This window comes from Jatropha curcas, chromosome 2, assembly GCF_041381405.1.
Source record: "Jatropha curcas cultivar XTBG-Jc1 chromosome 2, XTBG_Jcur_1.0, whole genome shotgun sequence".
Lineage (NCBI taxonomy): Eukaryota > Viridiplantae > Streptophyta > Magnoliopsida > Malpighiales > Euphorbiaceae > Jatropha > Jatropha curcas.
This window is the reverse complement of record NC_143152.1, coordinates 9,038,997-9,049,544: the sequence shown is the minus strand read 5'-3', so window position 1 is coordinate 9,049,544 and position 10,548 is coordinate 9,038,997. Positions and strand designations below refer to the sequence as shown.

Below are 10,548 nucleotides of genomic sequence, written 5' to 3'. Positions count from 1 at the left end.
CCATGTGTGATTTAGAAAGAGCAGTGAGGAGGTCATCATGGGATTTCTTTTCTGGAGGGTGGAAACCTGGTGGTGCATTCAAGGCATTGTTAGGATTACCATAGGATAGATTAGGATGATTCCTTAACCTGTTATCATATGAATTTGAATAAGGGTAATTCTTTCTTCCTTGATTCATCACATAGTTCACTTGCTCCAAAGTTTGTGGATTTAAAGAGTCCATGATGCATTCCCCAATTCCATGTTGTCCATTGCACCTATCACAAATTTGCATAACAGCATTCACAGGGTTAGTAGTTAACATGTCCAATTTCCTTACCATGTTATCTACCTTGGTATTAAGTGCTGTAATGGCGTCTATTTCATAGACTCCTGCAGTTCTTCTTCTTTCGGTATTATTTTGGTAGTGGCTGTTGCTTGCCATCTCCTCTATCAACTCATATGCTTCATCAATACCTTTCTTTTCAAAAGATCCACCTGCAGCTGCATCTAAAGTGATTTTAATATTAGGAGATAGAGCATTATAGAAAGTTTGTACCTGTAACCACTTGGGCAAACTGTGATGCGGACACTTTCTTAGCAAGTCCTTGAATCTTTCCCAAGCTTCATACAAGCTCTCTTGATCATGATGAGCAAATGTCATTATCTCATTGCGCAACTTGGTGGTTTTTGAGGATGGAAAGAATTTAGCTAGAAATTTTTGAGCTAATTCATCCCATGTGGTAAAACTTCCAGCGGGACATGATTGTAACCATGCTCTAGCTTTATCCCTAAGAGTGAATGGAAAAAGTCTTAATTTGATTGCATCTTCAGAAACACCATTTTGTTTGAATGTGTCACAAATTTCCAAAAAATTGGTGATGTGAGCATTAGGATCTTCACTAGGCAAACCTCCATATTGGATCAAGGTAGAGAGCATTTGGATAATTGCAGGTTTAATCTCAAAGTTATTAGCTTCTACCCTAGGTCTTGTAATACTTGAGGTTGTCCCATTCAGATTAGGTGTTGTATAATCCCTTAAGGTACGGATCGGATGTTGAAGTGGTGGTCCAACTACGTTTTCGTTTCTGTTTTCGTTTTCGTTGGCCATGTCTGCTTGTTGATCGAGTTTTATTTCTCTTGCTTTTCTTGCAGCGTTGTGCCTACGAAAGGTTCTTTCAATTTCTGGGTCAAAGACTAAAGGTTCAGTTGTCCTTGATCTTCTTTGCATAAAACACCTGGAACAGCACTTAAAAGAAAATTAAATAAAAACGAAAGAGTGTCTAAATTAATAACAGGGTAATTCGTATTGATATTGATACGCCAATCCCCGGCAACGGCGCCAAAAACTTGACAGCGTTTTTCGCAAGTGTACGAAATCGCAACAAGTAGTATAGAGTAAGAAAGTATCGTATCCACAGGGATTGTTTATCAATTACCAAAATTATGTTAACCTATTATTATTTAGACGATGATAAAAGGAGTTCGCTGTAAAGTAAATAAAATTCAAAGTAAAAGAGATCAAACACAAAATTTAGGTGAAAAGAAATCAGGGGATTAAGCTACTAGGGAATTTGATTTCATTTAATTCTATCCAGGTTGTTCTATTAGTTCATTAATCAAGTTTAATTGTTCAAGTAGGAGAAAACAACCCTAAGGTTACTAACAAGCTCTCCCGATTTATTGTTAGCTATTCTAATCCAATTTAATCACCTATATTAATAGTGAAATTAAACATGAATCAGATCATTAGGTTTTATGGTTGTTTTATGAATTCACAACTTAATACTTTATTAACTTATGAAAGCCCCCCTTGAGTCAAACCATATAGTTTCCACATCAAGTTATTATTCTCAAGTAAATTATTACCTTATTCATATCAATAACCCTTCTCCCGAATGATGTTATTGAAATAATTCAATCCAGGGGAATTTTTCTGCCTGGAAGCCTTAAGCACAATAATAAGTTATAACAAGAACAAAGAAAAATAAATCTAATATTATAAGCTGGAATCGAATTAAATTACATCAAATCCCTAGTATAAAAGTTTAGCTAGACATAGTAATTAAATTAAACTCAATCACACTTGAATCATTCATCATATTTAAAGACAATAATAAAGAAAGAAACAAGATGAAAAGTTTAGAATAAAAACTGTATCACAACTATGTTGATGGCTTCCTTGAATCTTAGCACAATTATTTGAAGCTTGAAATCTTTGAGAAGAGAGGACTATGTAAAGAAGTGTACAAAGAAAACGATCCCTGCTATGAATAGTTCTTCTCTTTATATAGAGCTCCTGAAGGCAAGTTTGACTCCTTTTAGGAAATAGAATCCTTATTTAGTGCAAAATCTTTTATAGGAGATCATGACTGTTTAGGTTCTTGATTTCTTCTTGATTAGGACTCCTTTTTCCCTAAGAATAGGTCCAGGTCTTGTTTAGTGTGTTTAGGAAATTCCCTGAAGTCGGCCCATGTGAGAAAGAGCTTGATTTGCGTATTAAATTCACGCTGGTTCCGCCTGGGCAGCACGGGAGTGCTTCATGGCACGGGCTGGGCGTGCTGTAGTCTGGAGGTCTGGCTAGTGAAGCACGGGGTGTGCTAGGTAGCACGGGCTAGTGAAGTCCTGAGGCACGGGCGTGCTACAGAGCACAGGCAGGGCGTGCTTCTTTCTGCCTCTCAAAGGTGCTTTCTCGCGCCCGCGTATATGAATGTCGCGCTCGCGACTTCAGCTCGCGCCCGCGTATACGAATGTCGCGCTCGCGACTTTTCTTTGCAAATCTTCTGACTCTCTTTTCTAATTGTCGCGCTCGCGCTTGTGAATGTCGCGCTCGCGACCTTGGGCGTGCCACTTAGCACGGCTAGGGCGTGCTAGAAGTCAAGTGCCTTGTGATATAGAGCTATTTTCTGCGCCAAATTCCTGTAATTTTCTCTTAGATCAAGCGGATTAAAAGTCAAGGAAGCTTTTGAACACAATTATACTAAAAGTGATTTAAAAATCAAATTAAAGCAATAAAAACTTGCTAAAATTCTAATAAAAACTATATTAAAACACTATAAAATTAACAACTATCATTGGCTACAGACTACTATCCCTACAGATCTTATGAATGCAGTTGAAAGTGATAGTTCAATAGAATTATGGCACAAGAGATTGAGTCACATCAGTGAAAAGGGTCTGAATATTCTAGCTAAGAAGAATTTGCTTTCTGGTTTGCAAGGTGGAGAGTTAGACACTTGTGAGCATTGTTTGGCCAGAAAACAGAAACGAGTCTCCTTTAAACATCATCCTCCTTCTAGAAAAGAAGAGTTGTTAGAGCTAGTACACTCAGATGTATGTGGTCCTTTGAAGGATAAGTCACTTGGTGGTGCACAGTACTTTGCGACTTTTATTGATGATCACTCAAGAAAGCTTTGGGTTCGTGTGTTAAAGTCAAAGGATCAGGTACTCGGTGCATTTAGAGAATTTCACACTTATGCTGAGAGAGAAACAGGTAAAAAGTTGAAATGTGTTCGTACTGATAATGGAGGTGAATATTGTGGGCCATTTGATTCTTATTGTCGAGAGCATGGTATCAGACATCAGAAGACACCTCCCAAGACTCCACAGTTGAATGGCTTGGCAGAAAGGATGAATAGAACTTTGATGGAGAGAGTTAGATGTGTGCTTTCAGATGCAAAACTACCTATTTCCTTTTGGGGTGAGGCATTGTATGCAGTTGCACATGTCATTAATCTTACTCCTACCGTTCCTTTGCATAATGATGTTCCTGATAGTTTTTGGTATGGTAAGAAGCCTTCTTATGATCATCTACGGGTATTTGGGTGCAAATGTTTTGTTCATGTTCCTAAAGATAAAAGGTCCAAGCTAGATGCCAAGACAAGACAATGTATCTTCATTGGCTACGGTCAAGATGAGTTTGGCTATAGGTGTTATGATCCTATTGAGAAGAAAGTTTACAGAAGCCGTGATGTGGTCTTTATTAAATATCAAACTATTGAAGATATTGGCAAAGTGGAGAAACCAAAACCTCAGAATAACAGCTTGGTTGATGTAGATCCAGTTCCGTCAGCTTCAACACCTGTTGCAGTTGATGTTAGAAATCAGGTTGATCTTCAGGATAATACTGAAGAGGCAGATGAGGTTGATATTCCTGTAGATGATGCAACTGATGGTCAGTATGAGACACTTGAGGGACAACAAGAGGCTCCAGTCAGAAGGTCTACCAGAAATCATATTCCATCTATAAGGTATTCTCCTAATGAGTATGTATTGTTGACAGATGCAAATGAGCCATAATACTACCAAGAAGCTGTTGAGAGTGAGGAAAAGACAAAATGGATTATTGCTATAAAAGATGAAATGCAATCCTTATATGATAATGATACTTTTGAACTAGTGAAGCTTCCTAAAGATAGAAAAGCCTTAAAGAATAGGTGGATATATAAGGTGAAGCATGAAGAGAATTCATCATCCCTATGGTATAAAGCGAGATTAGTTGTCAAGGGCTTTAGTCAGAGAAAGGGGATTGATTTTGAAGAAATTTTCTCCCCAGTGGTTAAGATGTCTTCCATTAGGGTTATCTTGGGTTTAGCTGCTACACTTGATTTAGAGATTGAGCAGTTGGATGTGAAAACTGCATTTCTTCATGGTTACTTAGAAGAGGAAATTTATATGGAGCAGCCTGAAGGTTTTGTGGTGAAGGGCAAAGAAAATGATGTTTGCAAGTTGAAAAAGAGCTTGTATGGTTTAAAACAAGCACCAAGGCAGTGGTATAAGAAGTTTGAGTCTATTATGGTTCAGCAAGGCTACAGAAAGACTACTTCTGATTATTGTGTTTTTGTGCAAAGTTTTTCTGACAATGACTTTATCATTTTGCTGTTGTATGTTAACGATATGCTCATTATAGGTCCTAACTCCAGAATTATCAATTTGAAGAAAGACTTGAGCAAGTCTTTTTCTATGAAGGATTTGGGCCCGGCAAAGCAAATTCTTGGCATAAAGGTCATTTGTGACAGAAGATGCAAGAAATTATGGCTTTCACAAGAGAAGTACATTAAGAAGGTACTACAACTGTTCAATATGGCTATGGCTAAGGCTATAAGTACACCTCTCCCTACATCTATTAGATTGAGTGTGAAGCAGTCTCCTTCCAATGAGCAAGAGAAAGAATTGATGCAAAAAGTTCCTTATGCATCTGCAGTAGGAAGTTTGATGTATGCTATGGTTTGTACTAGACCAGATATAGCTCATGCAGTTGGTACAGTTAGTAGATTTCTTTCTAATCCAGGTAAGGAGCATTGGAATGCAGTTAAATGGATATTGAGATATCTCTGTGGTACTTCAGGTTTAAAGTTGTGTTTTGGGTCTGAAAAGATTATGCTTTGTGGTTACACTGATTCTGATATGGCTGGGGATATTGATTCTAGAAAGTCTACTTCTGGGTACTTGATTACATTTGCAGGGGGAGCTGTGGCATGGCAATCCAGGTTGCAGAAATGTATTGCTTTATCTACTACAGAGGCTGAGTTCATTGCAACTATTGAAGCATGCAAGGAATTGCTATGGATAAAAAAGTTTGTGAATGAGCTTGGCTTTACTCAGGAAAGGTATATTTTATTTTGCGATAGTCAGAGTGCTATTCATCTTGGTAAGAATCCAACTTTTCATGGTAGATCTAAACATATTGATGTGAGATATCATTGGATCCGTGATGTTTTGGATTCTAAGTCAGTTGAGCTTGAGAAGATTCATACGGATGATAATGGTACTGATATGTGCACAAAGTCTCTACCAAGAATGAAGTTTGAAGTATGCCATTTGAGTGCCGGTTTGGGCACCTCTTCCACATAGTCGGGAAGGGGGAGAATTGTTGGGTTTGGGTTCCATTCCTATGTGGTAAAAGCCCATATTTTGAAGTCTATTAAACTAATTATGTTTTATAATTTTGCCCCTCAACTTACAGCCATATTTATGATATTTTTGGCTGCTATTTGATTGATTCACACATCCAAAACCGTGTGAGAAAAACTAAAAAGAAGAGGAGAGGAGAGGGATTTTTTCTGCACAGCCCCCATCCAGCACCAGCCATCGTGTTCTGGAGATTCCCGGAGTTCCAACCGTTGGATCTTTGTGATATTTGGGGATGTTGTTCTTTACTCTCGGTTCTTGAGTCTCACCGAAGGGATTTTGATTTAGAGGTTCATAGATTGAGTTATGGCTCTGAATCCGAAGCTGTCCTGTTCTGCTTCCAACTCTGCATAGCTTCATCTTCTTCAGCGTTTCGGCAATCACCCTTTGTCGGATTGAGCTGATTTTTGGTGAGCATGTTCTTAACATGCAATTCTTGATTCTGGCCGATCATTTTAATTTTTGGATGAGTAGAACATTTTTAAATGTATTTAGAACAGTAGCTGTGTTTTGTGATCACTCCATTGTGTTGCTACACATTTGTTTGTGGTTGTTTGTGGTATAGCTACATTTTTGGTGGTTGTAGCTTGCTGTAATTTGTAAGACAATATTTGTGATAGTGAACTTTATTTCCTTGGACCGAAAGAGAGGTCCCGCGGTTTTTATCCTTCACACCGGAAGAGTTTTCCACGTAAAAATATTTGTGTTCGTGTGGTGAATGTTATTTTTGATTGTGCATGATTTGGGGCAGCTTGTGTTACTTGAATTTATTACTCATTGTTACTCCTAATAGATTCATTCAAGTGGGGAAGTTTTTATTGTGGAGTTAATTTGTGTTACTTCCCATCATATCAAACTCCATCATCATTGACATTTTAATTTTTTAATAATTTATTGAAAAATTATATTCAACAAAGCCGTGCGAAGCACGGGAGAACATCCGGTATATATATATAAAGGAGAATCAATAGATTTTCTCCAATGCTGACGTGGCGCTTCCTCTAAAATTGAGATTGTACAGATTTTGAATATTTGATTATCTTTTTTTTTTTGGGAATTTTTGAGCATTTTTCTTTTTTCATCCACTTTTTTTTGTCCTATCATTTACTTTTCAACGATGAATTGTCTTTTCATTGTTGTGAGTTTTAAATTCATTCAATTATGGCAATATAAAAAATTCAAATATTTCAATTATATTTTTTATATTTTTATAATTTAAATATATATAAAGTTTTTCATTAGTTTTTAAATTCAAATAAATATGCTATTTATTTATTTATTTATTTGTCAGAAATCAAATATGTAAAAGAAAAACAACACAATTTCTAAATCTTTAAATTTTCATAATTTACAAATCATCGTATATAGCTGAAACAAAGAGAAAGTTTAAAGCGTTTTTTTTGTTCAACATTTTATTTTTCTTTTTCATAAATTTTTAAAAATTTTCTGAAATTTTTTATATTGTGATTAGACAACTTAAATATTTGAATTAATAGTTTACTCTAAATTGTCCAGATTAAATTATTTAAATCACTCAACTTTATATGAAAGTTGAAATAGTGATTGGACAACTTAAATATTTTAATTAATAGTTTACTCTAAATTCTCCATCATAGTTTTGAAAATCGGATCGGACTGACCGGTTCGACCGGTTTAACCGGGAATCGGATAATGGTCTAATCCGGGTTACATAGAAAAACAAAGAATTTTAAAAATCGGCATAAATCAGTAACAACCGGATGAAAAACCGCCCAAAAGTCGTGAACTGGATCGGTTAAAAACCAGTTCGATTCAAAATCTGGGTTTTTATCTCTAATTCTGGGCCTTTATAAAATTTGAGCCTCTTAAAAGTTGGTATCAAAAATTTTTTTATCCTATACTTTCAATTTTATTTAAAAATATTATATATAAAAATCCGGTTGAACCCTCCAGTTCAGTGAACTCCTACTTCATCAATTCAATGACAAGTTCGGTTCTCAGAATACTGATTTAAATCACTAAGCTTTATATGAAAGCTGAAACAAAGAGAAAGTTTAAACAACATTCTACTTTCCTTTTTTTAGAAATTTTAAAAAATTTTCTTTATCTTTCTATATTGTGATTAGTCAATTTAAATATTTTAATTAATAGTTTACTCTAAATTATCTATATTAAATAATTTAAATCACTAAACTTTATCTATATCCTAAAACACATTATTTGAGTTGGTTAAATTCTAAACTACCTAAAGTTCAGCTGAATTTTTAAATTGAAATACAAACTATAGTTTCTATATAATTCTACTCCCTGAATGAATGAGTGTTATCTCTTTCATAGCATGGTGCTTTGTTTTTTTATTCCTTTGGTTTAGTTCTCTCCAATTTCCACTCTCTTAATTATTTTTGTTACACCTTATATATTTTATGGCAATAGCTTGCTTACTTGCTACAATTTTTTAGCCACAATAAAATGTCACAACTAATAAGATGTTATAGCCATGCAGTGAATATAACTGTAGCGATAATTATTCTACTTGCCACAACAAATTAGCTATAATAAAGTATGTAGCTAATGAAAAATATTAGTGATAGCCTTATACCACTCATGGCAATAATTAACTCATTAGCTAGCCTTATGTCTCTTTTAATACAAGGTCTTTACTCTTTACTTTTTAATTTCATAAAAAAATAAAATAAAAATAAAAAGTTTTGCCTTCATCCGGTCCTCTGCTCCATTATTTTTTATTGTCTCTCTCATTTCTTTACATGTCGCCCAATAATCTGATGAGAGATTGACATAAGCAGACATCTATGCCGCGAGAGGCCATCTCCACTGTAAGGTTTTCAATTATGCAGCGATTTCTGGGTTTTTGTTAAGATATGGGTTTTCAACCATCTATGAGTTCTTAAAATAATTGAGTTCCATGAATCTTCAGTCTCTTTGTTCTCCTCACTTTGTTGTTCAAAGATAAGAAGCGTGTTTCTCTTTTTAATTTAAGTTAATTTTATCTTTCTTTTGGAAATTTGTTTATTAATTCTTAATTTAATTTCCTTGTAGGTGTTTGATGAAATGACTAAGTTAAGAGTAATTGAAAACATCAACCACAGGTCTTCTTGTTGGTTTTAATCATTGGGTAAAACTTAGGCTGTAAAAGGTATCTACTAAATAGATTTAATTGAATCATATTATTTTATAGGCATTTTCTTTTTGCTAGACATTTTATTGCTTACTATTTTTATCCTTTTCTTTGTTGTTTAATTTAGTTTCTAAAAGTTTTTGTATTTGATTGATTAATTATGAATTTTTTATTTGATCTTGTTCATTTGTTTCTGTTTAGTTTGAAAGCCAATAAAATTCCATTTTTGTCAAGGTTTTTATGGTTCTTACCTATCAATCCTTTATGCTTCACAGAAATTTGATTTCTTCTACTCTGTTCAACAGGTAAATGTAATTAATTTATTAAACTTATTTAGGTTTTGCCTTTTCCCTCTCATGGTTAATGATTTTTAGTTTGTGATTATAATGGCCAAGGTCATCCGTGTCATAAAGCATAGTTGATGTTACCCAACTTTGCTAAAACCTGTGGCTGATTTTGAAATTCATGGATGTGATGGAACTTACCCATCAAATGTGATTCTAGTAATACCTTAATCAAAATGAGGTACTTCACTGATCCTATATATTTCTTTTGGACATAAACCAATGGTTTTATTTTAGCATATTTCCAGTTTTTCCAGAGCATAGTTAAAGCACTTTGGTTTTGGTTATTTCAACTTTTTGTATTATCTGTTGCTTCCTTTGTTGGATTATCTTTCTTTTTATGTCAATGTAGTCCTTTGCACGAGTTAACTCATAATTGAGATCATATTTAATTAAAGAAAAACGAGTAGAAGGAAAGATAACTTACAAAAAAAAATTGATGAGTAAAAAAACTAAAAGAGAAAAAAAATCTTGTTAAAAAAGTTATCAGTTAATGTTCTATGTGCCCTGTATTATTCATAGACGATGTTGCTATTTTCTTGATCATGCAAAAGTAATAGAATTTCAGAACATATTTGAAGAGATTGAAATTGTATTCTTCACATTCTTTCATTTACCTTTGTAAAGTATACAAATATGAATTTGTTCTCTCTCTCTCTCTCTCTTTTTCTTCAATTTCAGGAATGCATTTGCTCTTTTATCTCACAGAAACGTTTGTTTTGATGAGGTTGTATCAATTTCATTTGAGACTGAAAAGTAAAAGGATTCTTGATGCTTACCAATTTTTTGGGACAAGGTGATGGCCCATTGTAATTGATTTCACAGGAGTAAGAAAGGGTGAAGTATGTGTAAATGGACAAACCAACAATGTATCTACAGATAATGATCTAGTGGAAATTGTATTTGAATTTTTTAGATATGAATTATTTATTTTTTACACATATTTTTGTATTAGTTATATATTAAATATTTATTTTATAATTCAACAATTTTTTATATTTATTTTGCTCTTTAAGGCTAGAAAAATTATGTAAACAATATTAGAAAATAAAAAATATAAAAAATTGGCAACATATTACAAATGGATTACAATTGCATATCAATGAATTTAGTGATGGATGTGAAATAACTTTTATTGGAGAAAAAAAAAAAGAAAAATTATTATTGTAGATTTATTATTTGTGGCAAGTAAATTTAATT

The 10,548-nt window shown here is 34.0% G+C and overlaps 1 long non-coding RNA gene and 1 other non-coding gene across 4 annotated transcripts; both read left to right on the top strand.

Annotated features, from left to right (window-relative positions):
- The first annotated feature begins 555 nt into the window (after positions 1-555).
- On the top strand, positions 556-661 carry LOC149498203 (small nucleolar RNA R71). Its single transcript, XR_016319835.1, has one exon. It is a non-coding gene; the product is annotated as a small nucleolar RNA R71 (small nucleolar RNA).
- Positions 662-8,379: 7,718 nt separating this feature from the next.
- LOC110008986 (uncharacterized) lies at positions 8,380-10,289 on the top strand. Of its 3 annotated transcripts, none has more exons than XR_002283805.3 (4): positions 8,380-8,702; positions 8,926-9,022; positions 9,206-9,309; positions 9,400-10,289. It is a non-coding gene; the product is annotated as an uncharacterized LOC110008986 (long non-coding RNA). The 3 variants fall into 3 exon arrangements; XR_002283804.3 differs by having other exon boundaries at positions 8,401-8,702; positions 9,206-9,529; positions 10,030-10,289; XR_002283803.3 differs by having other exon boundaries at positions 8,406-8,702; positions 9,206-10,289.
- Positions 10,290-10,548: the final 259 nt, after the last annotated feature.